The sequence below is a fragment of the Lithobates pipiens genome, unplaced genomic scaffold (assembly GCF_037356315.1).
Source record: "Lithobates pipiens isolate NorthernLeopardFrog02 unplaced genomic scaffold, aLitPip1_a1.2 Scaffold_16, whole genome shotgun sequence".
In the NCBI taxonomy this organism is placed as follows: Eukaryota; Metazoa; Chordata; class Amphibia; order Anura; family Ranidae; genus Lithobates; species Lithobates pipiens.
The window spans coordinates 48,962,993-48,977,427 of record NW_027507748.1 but is presented as its reverse complement, the minus strand read 5'-3'; the positions used below and the strand labels follow the sequence as shown (position 1 = coordinate 48,977,427).

Genomic DNA, 14,435 nt, shown 5'->3' with positions numbered 1-14,435 from the left:
ACTTTTACGCAAACCAAGCAATACACGCTTATTGAGATGTTTTTTACTAGAAATATGTAACAGAATACATATTATTGACCTTAATGTATGAAGAAATTTTTTTTTTTTTTTTTATTGGATTTGTTTTATAATTTTTTTTACATTTTTTTTATTGTCTCTTTTGTTTATAGCGCCAAATATAAAAAAATGAAGCAGTGATCAAATACCACCAAAAGAAAGCTCTATTTGTGTGGGGGAATAAGGACATCATTTTTATTTAGGTACAACGTCGCATGACCGCACAATTGTCAGTTGAAGTAACGCAGTGCCGTATGGCAAAAAAATGGCCTGGTCAGGAATATTGTGAGGCATGGAGGAGGAAGTATTTAAGTATAATATATGGAAATTAGGACAATAAAAGGAGAAAGGTACTGAGTGGTGTTCTAAATCATTTACTAACAGTATTTAAACTGTTCTATGACCTATAGATAAGGGGCCATAAATGTCTGGGGAGTAAGCTGTATCCTAAGCACCATTTGTTTGTGTGACGCATTCGTTATTATTGGAACCACTGTATATACATTTGTATATTTAACAGGGTAACACTGGTATTTGTGCTTAGTTTTGTATTGATTGGGCGGAAAAAAATATTTCATCTTCTGGGGAAAGGAGCTTTACAACAGTGGGAGTGCACGGTACTTCTTTGAAGACCTACTCAACATCTGTTTAGCCGCATACACCGTATTCCAGCCGCAAAAATCAGCTGATTCTTGCGGCTGGAATAACAGGCACCTGACGCACTATTCCCAACACATACATCCCTGTAGAAATCAGTGGCGGCTGCTCATTAGGGGCGCTCGCCCCCCCGGCCCTTAACCCCCCTGACGGTATTCCCGAGTCTGGCTCGGGGTGGAATTTTTATACCAAAAGCGGTAACCCCGAGCCAGACTCGGGACCACATCACTGGATCCAGGAGGACGCTTACTTACCTTCTCCCTTGGATCCAGCAATGTCCCCGCACTGTACGAGCGAGCCGTGTCTTGCTCGATCTATCACAGAGCCAATCTCCGTGCCCTGCGAGCGCTGCGACGCAAGGGGACGGAGATCGTGCCAAATTCAAAAAGTGAAACACTCACTATACATACAGTATAATGTAATCTTACAGATTACATTGCTGTATGTAAATATTTCACATCCCCTTTGTCCCTAGTGGTCTGTCCAGTGTCCTGCATGCAGTTTTATATAATAAAAACTGTTCTTTATGCCTGGAAACTGGAGATTGTCCATAGCAACCAAAACTGTCCCTTTACATCAAAAATGATTTTAGACCAGCTAGAAAACAGCGATAATAAATTGGAATCACTTGCAGAATTGAGGGATAGCGATTTGTGGGGAGATCCGTCATCAAATATTGAAAAGTAATGACAGCGACAATTCTGCAACTGAGCAAATTTCAGTGTTTTTGATTTGATTACATTATTGAATAATTTTTATTATTGTTATATTATTATTTGGTACAATTATTTATAATTATTTATTATATTATGATTTAATTTTTCAAACTTTATCATACCCGGGATGTCTGCTAGACTCTGGTTTGGACAGATTTAAGAGAGTTATTGCTAAGAATTACAGGACTACAATATAAAACGCCAAATTTTCATGCAAAATAATTGTACCGCTTTTAGCACCTAAAATCTGAAATAATCGTACCGCCATGCAGGGCACCAGACCTGAGATCCTCCTGCCGGCTGGGACGCCGGGTCTGCTGTATCCAGGAGACCGCACACCGAGGAAGCGCTGGCCATGGTAAGCTGGAAGCAGAGCGAGGTTTGGAACGCAGGCGGAGGATGATGACGTCACTGGCATGCGACCGGTTTCGTGAGTGTTCCGGCTGAGATGGCACGTCACCCACGCTCCTTCGTCAAGCTCCTTCGTCAAGCTGATGGGAGGGATTGAAGGTCGGATAGATAAAAGCTAGACGGGGGAGTAGCCGGGGACGAGGAACTACACAATAATGAGTAAATATAGAGCGGGAAGAAAAAGGAGAGTGGCGGCTAATGGGTATAAACTGATAGATATGCTGAGTGTGAATGGAATTACAAATACAAATATATCAACAAATAAATGAAAAATAATAATAAAAAATGATAATGGATTAAAAATAAAAATAAAAATAAAAAATAATGCACCGTGCACCCCCATGGGCGAGTGATAGTGGTCCTCCCAGAACGAGAGTTGCACCACCCTCCTCTGGGCGCGTGGCAAGCGGTTAAACAAGTATCAATCCATGCTATACACAGCGCCTGTGGTGTGAATGAGCCCTGAATAGATCTGTTGGTGGAAATATAATTTCTTTCCAAAAATTACGACTTTCTTGGCTGTCATTTTGATTTCCTGGCTTCAATACCTACTGAACATTGAGGCGGCACAGTGGTGTAGTCGGTAGCACTCTCGTCTAGCAGTAAGAAGGGTCGCTGGTTCAAAACCCAACCACAACGCTACATGCCTGGAGTTTGCATGTACTCCTTGTGCCTGCCCAGGTACTCTGGTTTCCACCCACACTCTGAAGACATCCTGTTAGGTTAATTGGATCCTGTCTAAATTGTCCCTAGTATGTATGAATGTGAGTTGGGGACAGGGCTCAAGTCCTATGGGAACGGAGTTCCTGTACTTTTTCCACAACAGGAACTCAGTTCCCGTTAGCAGCCATGTCCTGCAAGACTTTGAAGTATGTGAGATGTGTGGCAGGTGCTACACCAGCAGCCGCCGACACAGATCGCAATAGTAAGCGTTGCACACCAGGGGTGGACTGACCATTTAAGCATTGCCAGTAGGGGGCCTCATGACAGCTTCCTCTTCTATCTATCTGTCAATCACAGCTAGCTGACGGGTATATAAGGTCCCTGCTGCTAAGAGATTGTATTTAGTCAGACATCTCGTCATGTGCTCCTCCCCGCCGGCCCCTCCTGATTTTCTGTCTCCTCATCTCTCCCCCTTGTCCTGCATACTTGCTCTGTGTGTCCCGCTGAACCCCCCCCCCCTCCTCCTCCTCTATCTTCAGTGCCATATGATGAGAGAACCCAGAGAAGGAGCACAGCTATTCTGCTCACAGGACATGCAGGGAGAGAGGTGAGCTGAGGGAGGAACATCAGTTTGGGGTGGTAAGCTGAGCACAATACCTGGCAAAGTTTAATGCCAGGAGGGAAGTTTATGTGGAAATCTGTGAAGGGTTGGAATAGCAGCGATTGTGTGTTGGAGCCCTGCAGAGTTTGCAGCCCCCCAAGCTAACATACATCTCCTAAGCAGGAACACATCACTATCTCCCCAAGCATTCTGTCCAGATAATGTGCAGTTAATGTACGACCTTTCCGTTTAACCCTGTGTTATCCAAACTCTGCTCAATGAAAAGTGTAAACTCGCCACATAAACACTCTATATACAAAATAAAATTCCCCAATACAGATCAGAACATGATATTCACATTTGCATGGAAGAACAATTGAATGAATGCTGATTATTCAGAGAATCACCGTATTTATGTTTATTGAGGATTGTTTTGTTTTTTATGTAATAACAGTTAAGCTTCATACACACAATATGAAAATTGGATGAAAAATACCACTTTTGAAGCGTTCGTGCATATGAGCGTATGTTTTTTTTTGGTGGGGGTGTGGATCTTGGGTGGGAGTTCCCTCACTTTTTTCACCAGGACTTGACCCCTGGGTAGGGACCTTAGATTGTAAGCTCCTTGAGGGTAGGGACTGATGTGAATGTACAATGTATATGTAAAGCGCTGCATAAATCGACAGTTCTATATATAAGTACCTCAAATAAACATGAGGATCTGCATGACAGCCTGGTGGAGGGAAGGCCAGCATTCCTGCAATCAGTATGATGTTATCAGACATGAGATGTACTCTGATCTCTATTATCTTAGCACTATCATTCATAGGAAGCTCACCTTATATCAGCACGAACCCCCCCCCCCCCTCCCGCCCTTTACAGACAGTAGATAAGGCGGCACCCTTTCTATTAGCAGATCCCTGAATTAGATCAGAGTCTCCATATATCAGTGCCCCCCCCCAAGAGAGACATAAAGGGGTTGATTTACTAAAGGCAAATAGACTGTGCAAAGTGTAGTTGCTCCAGAGCTCAGTAAATGAGGTAAAACTTCACTTTTGCAAAGAATACCCAATCACATGCAAGGAAAATGAAAAAAAATATGCTGTTTTGCTTGCATATGATTGGATGATGGAAACCAGCTGAGCTTCTGCTCATTTACCAAGCTCTGGAGCAACTTTGCAAAGTGCAAAGTCTATTTGCCTATAGTAAATCAACTACAAAAAGACAACTTAGGCAGGCCATACACAATGCAAATTTCTTTCCTGCAGGAGAATCGGCAGTAGTTATTGTTAGGGGCTATAGCAGCCGTTAGAGATAATCAATCGCAAGAGAATCCAGAAGGCTGGTTTTACCCTTTTACCCAAGCCCGAACCATGTATGACCGGCCTTAGAAGCTCAAAAGGGTCACTGGGACTGGAGCACAAGTTGAACCGTCTCTCTCTGTTTTTGGTCTTGGAGTGAACTTTCCGATTGAGACACCTGATCTGGTGACAGTGGGGGAGAAATAATGATCTAACTCTTTTGTGAAGACTTCCTTTCATTCCCTGTTAAGTATTTGGGATAAGTCAGTTAAAGCAACGCAGTGCCGAATCGCAAAAAGTGCTCTGGTCTTAAGCCAGCAAAATGGTCCGGTCTGAGTGGTTAGAAAAAAAGAAATTCTAGATACACTTTTAAAGCTATTTGTGCTCTAATAGTGATCATTTCAGGCTGATGGACCTGGAAGCTCAGAATAGTGACTTAGATGTTGATATATGTTTATATCTATCTATCTAGCTACCTATATATCTATAGAGAGAGAGAGAGAGAGATATAGAAATATAGATAGATAGATATAGATATATATAGATATATAGATATATAGAAATATATATAGATTTATATATCTCTATATAGATAGATCTATCTATCTATATAGATCTAGAAATATATATTAGGGCTGCGGAAATTAACGATTAATTCCTCGATTAATCGTTAATTTTTTTGATCAATCAAAATTCTTTTGACCCGTACTCACCTCTATGTCGGCTTCCGAGTCTTCAGGGAGTTCCATCGGAGATCCAGTGACGACACGGACATCGACGTCACCAGACTCCTCCCCCCCTCCCCCCAGGGTATGGTAACAAAGAGTGGCTCCTCCAGTAGTGAGCTGTGCATAGTCAGCCCAGTCATGTCCTGTCCCCAGGTAAGTGTCTACCCCAGGGTCACCCCCCTGCATTTCTCTGCTTCTCTCCGCCCCTACCCCCACTCCTGGTTCTGTGCATTCTCGGGCTCTGATCCAGACACAATGCACTCATTTCCTGCAGCATGCTCTACAGTAGGGGGAGGGTCACTAATACTTTATTTATCAAACATTTCAGCAGTAGGGCAGATTTGGGGCTGATTGGGCTCCACTCAGTGGATGTAAACACTGCTGGGATCAGTGGGATTTTCAATGCATTTCTAGCTGATCCATTGGACTCATCATGGGGCTGATTGTTGTGAATGGCATGAAGTTCTGCAAACAGTCCCATGTGTATGGAGGAGCCTTGGAATGCACTGAGGGGGTGGATCAGCATGCATTGCAGTTGGGGAAGCCTGATGATTGTGTATGGAGAGATGGTTGCACGCTGCACTGGTGCTTCTCTGTTATTGTTCAGCATGGCCTGGGTCCATGTGTCCCATTGACTCCTTTATAATGAATGGCAGCCTGTTGGTAGGTGATAAGAGCGGAGAATTCCCAGCCATGGAAAATCATCTCACCTTCCCCACCCTTGGTTACTTTCATTTTTCCCTAAAGAATTCTCTGTATCTACTCTGGTGTGATCTGCTACAGTTTTGAATTTAAAACCTATTTGTGTGAACTGTGAAGTTAAGTCATGGATTGTGGAAACTAACTAGTGTCGGGTGATTGTATATAGTGTATACCACATTTACCATTGACTAATGCAGAGCTGCAATGCAAGGAGATCAGCTAAAAGTAGTTTGATCTGTATGTACGTTATAATTAGTCGATTAATCGATTTAAAAAAATGGATTAATCGAACATGAAAATTTTAATCAGTAACAGTCCTAATATATAAATATAAATACTGTATATATATATAATGTTGAGATACCTGAATGTTGGGACTTTCGGGTTCAAGTAGTAGTACATTTGTAATCATATATACAGCGCCCACTCACAATTTAAGACAAGCGATAGATCACTACTATCACCATTTCAATATTTAATTGTTATCACTGTTTGGGGTGCCCTCATCACTGTGCTGCTTTTGTGCCAACAGAGGCTAAACAACTTACTTATGTGTCCGCCACTTTGTGCAAAATGGAGGAGGTAAATATAAACCATTTGCTTACTGGACACTTAACCCCCCCCCCCCCCCCCTCTTGCCCAGACCAATTTTCAGCTTTCAGCGCTGATGCACTTTGAATGAAAATTGCACGGTCATACAACACTGTACCCAAATGAAATTGTTATCATTTTTTTTCTCACAAATAGAGCTTTCTTTTGGTGGTATTTGATCACCTCTGTGGTTTTTATTTTTTTTGTTATAAAAATTTTATAACAGGGAATTTTTATCCTTCATTGACGTACGCTGATGAGGTGGCACTGATGGGCACCGATATGGGGCAGTGATGGACACTGATGGGTGGCAGTGGTGGGCACTGATGGGTGGCAATAATGGGCACTAATTGGATACACTGATAGGCAGCACTGCTAGGTCGCACTGATTGGCACCACTGGTGGGCATTGATAGGTGGCACTGTGGGCACTGTCAGGTGGCAATGGCAGGTGGCACAGATGAGGTATAATTGCCTCTTCCTCTTCAGGACCGATGACCCTTGCAGATGAGCTGGTCATCAGCAAAAAAACGATTACCGAGCTTTTGTTTACATCATGTGATCAGCTGTTATTGTCTGACAGCTGATCACATGGTAAGGGACCGGGACTGGCCCCTTATTCGGATTGGTGATCACCCGAGTCTCAGTGACTCGTGATCACAGCGCGCTCTGCGCGGGCCCTGCAGGACACTTGCAGGGAGCGTGCACAAGGGAGGCCATCATATGACGGCCTCCCAGAAATTCAGGTTCGCGCTGTGGCCGTCATTCGGCTATAGCACGGACGTCAAGCAATTAAACTCCTTACTCAATTGCACCATACACCAGTAAAATTGCACGCTATGTATAAGTCAAATTCACCCCTCTGTTGGAGAGAATGTGGAAGTCGACCAACACATGGGCATACAGTATATGGTGGTCCTGCCCTAAGATTTTTCTGTTTTGGGAGGAAGTGGCGAAAATGATCTGTTTGATACAAGGGGAAGTGATTAGACCTGAACCACTGGCATTCCTATTTTATTGTATGAAGGAGTCAATAGGTCAATATAGGGTGTCCATAATCCCACATTTATTAAACACCAGCATATCCCTAATTCCATGTTATCTAGGAAAACGATCTATAGCTCTCATTTCCCAATGGTTACGGAAGATTGATGATCTCCGCTTAAAACCCTTTCATAACTAAGCCTATTTCTGACATTTGGTCTTTACAAGTTAAAATCTGTTTTTTTTGCTATAAAATGACTTAGAACCCCCAACAAACATTATATATATATATATATATATATATATATATATATATATATATATATATTTAGCAGAGAATTTAGAGAATAAAATGGCGATTGTTGCAATATTTTATGTCACACGGTATTTGTGCAGTGGTATTTGACACTAAAAAAGAAAAAAAAACAGTATAGTTATCCCAATTTGTATAATATCAAAGATGATGTTATGCCGAGTAAATAGATACCAAATATGTCACGCTTTTATAATTGCACGCACTCGTGGAATGGTGACAAACTATGGTACCTAAAAATCTCCATAGGCGACGCATTACATTTTTTTTACGGTTACCATGTTAGAGTTACAGAGGAGGTCTAATGCTAGAATTATTGCTCTCACTCTGATGATCACGGCGATACCTCACATGTGTGATTTGAACATCGTTTACATATGCGGGCGCAACTTCTGTATGCGTTTTCTTTGCTGTGCGAGCTTGCGGTGACGGAGGCGGTTTGAAAAAAAAGTTCTTATTTATTTAATTTATTTTTATATTATTAAATTATGTTTTTAAAAAAAAAAATGATCACATTTATTGCTGTCACAAGGAATGTATACATCCCTTGTGCCAGTAATAGGTGGTGACAGGTACTCTTTATGGAGGGATCGGGGGTCTAAAAGACCCCAAACCCCTCCTTTGCACTTCAAAGTATTCAGATCCCCAAAAAAGTTGATTCTGAATACTGTATATTTTAAAAAATCCGGCGCCTTTGGCAGCCGAATAAACAGGAAGTGACCTTGTCACGTCGCTTCCGTGTGTACATCAAGGAGACTGGAAAAAAGCCATTTCCGGCTTCGTTCCAGTCTGTCACTAGCCGCCGGAAGAGCCGGATCGTCGGTCGGCCCTCCCGTGCCACGGGAAGATCGGCGGGAGGAGGCGGGAGGGGGAGACGTCCCCTCCCACTCCTCCGGGATAACAACCAAGCAGCTTTTAGCCGTGTCGGTTGTTATACTCGGAAAAGCCGATCGGCTGCTCTGAACAATGGTACCAGGATGATGCCTACAGCTGCGGGCATCATCCCGCTATAACCACCGAAAGCCGAGTGCGCACATCTGCGTACGCTTGGCGGGAATGGATTAATGGGAGAATTAACATGTAGGAATAAGGGGCTGATCAGAAGACATTTTAAATCATGGACAAAATGGTTTTCATTTAAAATGACTTGATTGTGCTACAAATTAATTTCAGACTCCTAAGTAAAGTATGGCAGAATACAATATACTAGATATATTACATAACCTCTAGTAGCTTTTTTTTATAGCATAATTTATCTATTTATTGCAGAACTTCACCCCCCCCCCTTTTTTTTTCTCTTCTCTCTTTTAATCCCCACTCCCCCTTTTTTCCCCTTTTCTTATTCTCTTTTTTTTCTACTTCTATCTGGTTTTCCTTCCCTCCCCTCTTCTTATCTTTTTTCTTGAAGTGGAGACTGAGAGGAAGTTTAAAAGTTAAAGATTTATGTTTGAAACAATATAAGTTGAACTGTACATTTGAATATGAGTTACAGTATAGGGCTCATGCACACTGCAGCTCAAAAAAGAAAAAAAAGCTGCTTCTACAAGCATTAGAGCTTTTATTTCAGCTTGCGCTTTTTTGTGCCTGTGTGCATTTTTTTCGAGCTTCTTCAAGATCCTTTAAACTCTTTTTGAGCATATGCATTTTTTTTTTCCACAAACCCTCCTAGATAGTATTTTCTTAACCACTTTATAAACAAAACAAAAAATCTGGAACAAATTTTTAACCCCCGTTTTTGAGCTTCTTTGAGCTTTTCTGAGCTCTTTTGGGGCACTAGCTCCTCTAAAAAACAAAAACAAAAAAAAACACGAGTTTGGTGGGTTTTATTTTCTGCCTGTAGGAGCATATGCCTTAAAAAGCCATAGATGTTTATTTACTAAAGGCACAGCCACTGTGCACTATAGACAAAACAAAAAAGCTAGAACAAATGTTTTTACCCTGTTTTCGACCTTCTTTGAACTTTTCTGAGCTCTTTTGGGGCACTAGCTCCTCTCAAAAAAAATACGACTTTGGTGGGTTTTATTTTCTGCCTGTAGGAACGTATGCCTGAAAAAGCCACAGGGGTTTATTTACTAAAGGCAAAGCCACTGTGCACTATAAACAAAACAAAAAATCTGGAACAAATGTTTTTACCCCGTTTTTTTTAACTTATTTGAGCTTTTCTGGGCTCTTTTGGGGCACCAGCTCCTCTCAAAAAAAAAAAAAAACACGAGTTTGGTGGGTTTTATTTTCTGCCTGTAGGAGCATATGCCTGAAAAAGCCATAGGGGTTTATTTACTAAAGGCAAAGCCACTGTGCACTATAAACAAAACAAAAAAGCTGTAACAATATGTTTTACCCCCCCGTTTTCAAGCTTCTTTGAGCTTTTCTGAGCTCTTTTGGGGCACTAGCTCCTCTCAAAAAAAAAATACGACTTTGGTGGGTTTTATTTTCTGCCTGTAGGAACGTATGCCTGAAAAAGCCACAGGGGTTTATTTACTAAAGGCAAAGCCACTGTGCACTATAAACAAAACAAAAAAGCTGGAACAAATGTTTTTACCCCGTTTTCGAGCTTTTCTGAGCTCTTTTGGGGCACTAGCTCCTCTCAAAAAAAAAACACGACTTTGGTGGGTTTTATTTTCTGTCTGTAGGAGCATATGTCTGAAAAAGCCATAGATGTTTATTTACTAAAGGCAAAGCCACTGTGCACTACAGTCGCTGTAGACTGTACGGAAAATAAAAAAAACAGCATTTTTGATTGCACATGGTTGGATGATAGAAATCAGCAGAGCTTCCCCTCATTTCAGATCTTCCCCTCTACAGCAACTGCACTTTCAAATGCACTGGTAGTGCACAGTGGATTTAAAAATAAAAATAAATTGCAAAAGATACATTTCATATAGTCAAATGATACAGTGTATAAATATTAAAATGTCCCAATTGAAATGAATCAAAAAAGTGTCCATATATAATTCAGTGAGCAAAACAATGGTGAAAAGACATTGTAATAAAGATAAAAAAATAATAATAATAATAATAATAAAAAAAAAAAAAATATATATATATATATATATATATATATATATATATATATATATATATATATATATATATATATATATATATATATATATATATATATATATAATAAAAAAATTAACAAAAATAATAAAAAAATTATTTAAAAAAATAAATAAAATCACAGTGGATTTGCCTTTAGTAAATAAACCCCTGTGGCTAACATGGAGGGGAGTTTCTAGGCAGAAAAAAAACAAGAGCTCAAAAGAGCTTAAAAACCTGTACAAAACCTCTTCTTTGAGCTCCTTTGAGCTGCAGTGTGCATTAGTGCATTGTATTGTTTTTCTATTCTGAAACAGCAATAGAAAAAAAAAAAATAATAAAAACATAAAAAAACAAAAAAAAACAAAGCAAATGAACTTGGCAAGAAATAAAAGAATAGTCAGAAATAATGAATTTATACATTTCATATAGTCAAATGATACAGTGTATATTAAAATGTCCCAATTGAAATGAATCAAAAAAGTGTCCATATATAATTCAGTGAGAAAAACATTGGTGAAAAAACATTGTAATAAAGATTAAAAAAAAAATTTTTTTTTTTTAAATAATTAAAAAAATAATTTTAAAAAATAATAAAAAAATCATTAAAACAAATAATAAAAAAATAATAATAAAAAATAAATACAATTACAGTGGATTTGCCTTTAGTAAATAATGCCCTATGGCTAACATGGAGGGGAGTTTCTAGGCAGAAAAAAAACAAGAGCTCAAAAGAGCCTGTACGAAACCTCTTCTTTGAGCTCCTTTGAGCTGCAGTGTGCATGAGCCCTTCGAGAGATATGAATTTTAAAAAAAATTGATACTATGTGGGTGTTTTTATATAGAATACATTGTATTGTTTTTCTATTCTGAAACAGCAATAAAAAATTAAAAAGAAAAAAAGGAAAAAAAAAACACAAAAAAAAAAAAAAAAAAAAAAAAAACCAGAGCAAATGAACAAAAGAATAGTCAGAATTAATGAATTGCGAGTACACGCAGGCCGATCCGCCCCATGCGATTCATGTCTCGGGGGGTGTTGATTATCTCATAGATCACTTTGGACAATGGTGCAACATAAAAGTGAAGTCGATCCTCAGAAATCTTATACAGCAATAAAAGTCTGTCACCCCATACTCACTACATCATTTTTGTTGTCTGATTTCCTTTAGATTTACCAAAACCATGAAGTGTAAGGGCCTGCCTGAGTGCATAGAAATTGATAACTCTTAAGGTTTGACCTCATATTATATGGTTTTGGTAAATCTAAAGGAAAAAATCTACAGAAAATTGTATAGTGTGTATCCAGCTTTACACACACACACCATCGGGTTCTGGAAGGCTTTAAACCAAGGAACATTTTGCATATAAACGGAATCAAAGCACGGCTTACCTGCTGAGTGATGATTATCTAGCATTCAGATTCTACACTAGGCTGTCCTGCAGGTTAATCTTTGGTACGTCTGTCTTCACAATGATTCTGCATCTGGGGCTGTAAAAGGTAAGCTCTGGTCCCAGCACCGCCCTGCTGCAACCTTATCCACACCTTACACTAAGAAATGTACCCAACTGTTTATCAAAGAATGCTATGACATCAGATCTGCGAGAAGCACTGAGACAATCATACTACATTTGGTAGCAATAGCATTGTATAAAGGCAGATAAACGAAATGATAGACATGTGCGGTTCGTTTCGTACAAATAGAAAATTCGTACGAATTTACGACAATTCGTACATTCGGGAGGATCCGAAATACGAATTTCTATGCTTCCGAATTGTATACAAAATACGAAATTTCGTTGACGAATTTCGAGTCCAAATTCCGTTACAATGGAAACGTGACTGGTGTTTTATTGACCAATCAGAGGTTTTCTTCTGCTGCTGAGTGAGGGTTGGGAAAATGACCTTTTTTAATATGGGAGTGGGAGACTGGTACTGGTAGTCGATGGGAGATTCAGAATCGGACAAAATCAGAATGTTCGTTAATATTGTGTTATTATTGTCATAACAATTACGATTATTCGTTATGATGAAGTTAAAAACCCAGGAAGTCAGCACAGCACAAGGATGGTGAGAGCCCCTCATAATGAGCACAGCACAGGGATGGGGGGAGCCCCCCATAATGAGCACAGCACAGGGATGGTGGGAGCCCCTCATAATGAGCACAGCACAGGGATGGCAGGAGCCCACCATAATGAGCACAGCACAGGGATGGGGGGAGCCCCTCATAATGAGCACAGCACAGGGATGGCAGGAGCCCCCTATAATGAGCACAGCACAGGGATGGCGGGAGCCCCTCATAATGAGCACAGCAGGGGTACAAACCAAGGAGGAAGTCAGCACAGCACAGGGATTTTGGGAGCCCCTCATAATGAGCACAGCACAGGGATGGTGGGAGCCCCCCATAATAGGCACAGCACAGGGATGATGGGAGCCCCTCATAATGAGCACAGCACAGGGATGGTGGGAGCCCCCCATAATGGGCACAGCACAGGGATGGTGGGAGCTCCTCATAATGAGCACAGCACAAGGATGGTGAGAGCCCCTCATAATGAGCACAGCACAGGGATGGGGGGAGCCCCTCATAATGAGCACAGCACAGGGATGGTGGGAGCCCCTCATAATGAGCACAGCACAGGGATGGCAGGAGCCCCCCATAATGAGCACAGCACAGGGATGGTGGGAGCCTCTCATAATGAGCACAGCAGGAGTACAAACCCAGGAGGAAGTCAGCACAGCACAGGGATTTTGGGAGCCCCTCATAATGAGCACAGCACAGGGATGGTGGGAGCCCCCCCAAATGGGCACAGCACAGGGATGGTGAGAGCCCCTCATAATGGGCACAGCACAGGGATGGTGGGAGCCCCTCATAATGGGCACAGCACAGGGATGGTGGGAGCCCCTCATAATGGGCATAGCACAGGGATGGTGGGAGCCCTTCATAATGGGCACAGCACAGGGATGGTGGGAGCCCCTCATAATGAGCACAGCACAGGTATGGCAGGAGCCCCCCATAATGAGCACAGCACAGGGATGGCGGGAGCCCCTCATAATGAGCACAGCACAGGGATGGTGGGAGCCCCTCATAATGGGCACAGCACAGGGATGGTCATAATGAGCATAATGAGTTGACGACTGCCATATCGAGAAAGGTATTTTTTGCTTTTTAAGTTCATCATAACAAACGTTCGTAATTGTTTTACGAAAAGTTAACGAAAATGTCATATGAATCCAAATTTTCGAACACGAATTACGAAATATGAACGGCTAATACGGAACGGAACAAAATCAAATTAGCTATTGACGGGGCACGTGTTTACTAAATGAATCTCAGCTTTAGCAGTTCACTGTTTGACTTTATCTGTTGCCTTTAGGTGCATTTGTTGCCATCCCTGTAAAATGCTTCTTGGGGACTTGCTATGTCTGTCCCTGGCTTCAATACTTTGAGTCACTAACCTGGAACAAGCATGCAGTGGGTGTAATCAGGACAAAGTAATAATTCCTGAGATAAAAATGTTATAATAAAATGGTTCTGCACCAGCGGTGGCCCGTCTATTAGGGGTGCACGGGTGTCGCCCCTCATAGCCATGCGTCCGGCCCCCTGATCTACCTTCAGGCGCCAGACCATGGATTCCAATGGGAGGGTGTTTTTTTTAAGCACGTGATTAGAGCCAG

General features: G+C 41.2%; 1 protein-coding gene across 5 annotated transcripts in view; it reads right to left on the bottom strand.

Moving 5' to 3' along the window:
• The window catches only part of LOC143981780 (beta-1,3-galactosyltransferase 5-like), a 214,169-nt gene that overhangs the window by 106,068 nt on the left and 93,666 nt on the right, over window positions 1-14,435 (bottom strand). For 2 of the 5 annotated variants that reach the window (XM_077479877.1, XM_077479876.1), the window contains exon 1: window positions 12,153-12,287. The exons of the other annotated variants lie outside the window; for them this stretch is intronic. The gene's annotated coding sequence lies outside the window, so the exon portion shown is untranslated. Of the gene's footprint in view, window positions 1-12,152; window positions 12,288-14,435 lie in introns of those variants that run through there. 5 annotated transcript variants of the gene reach the window in all.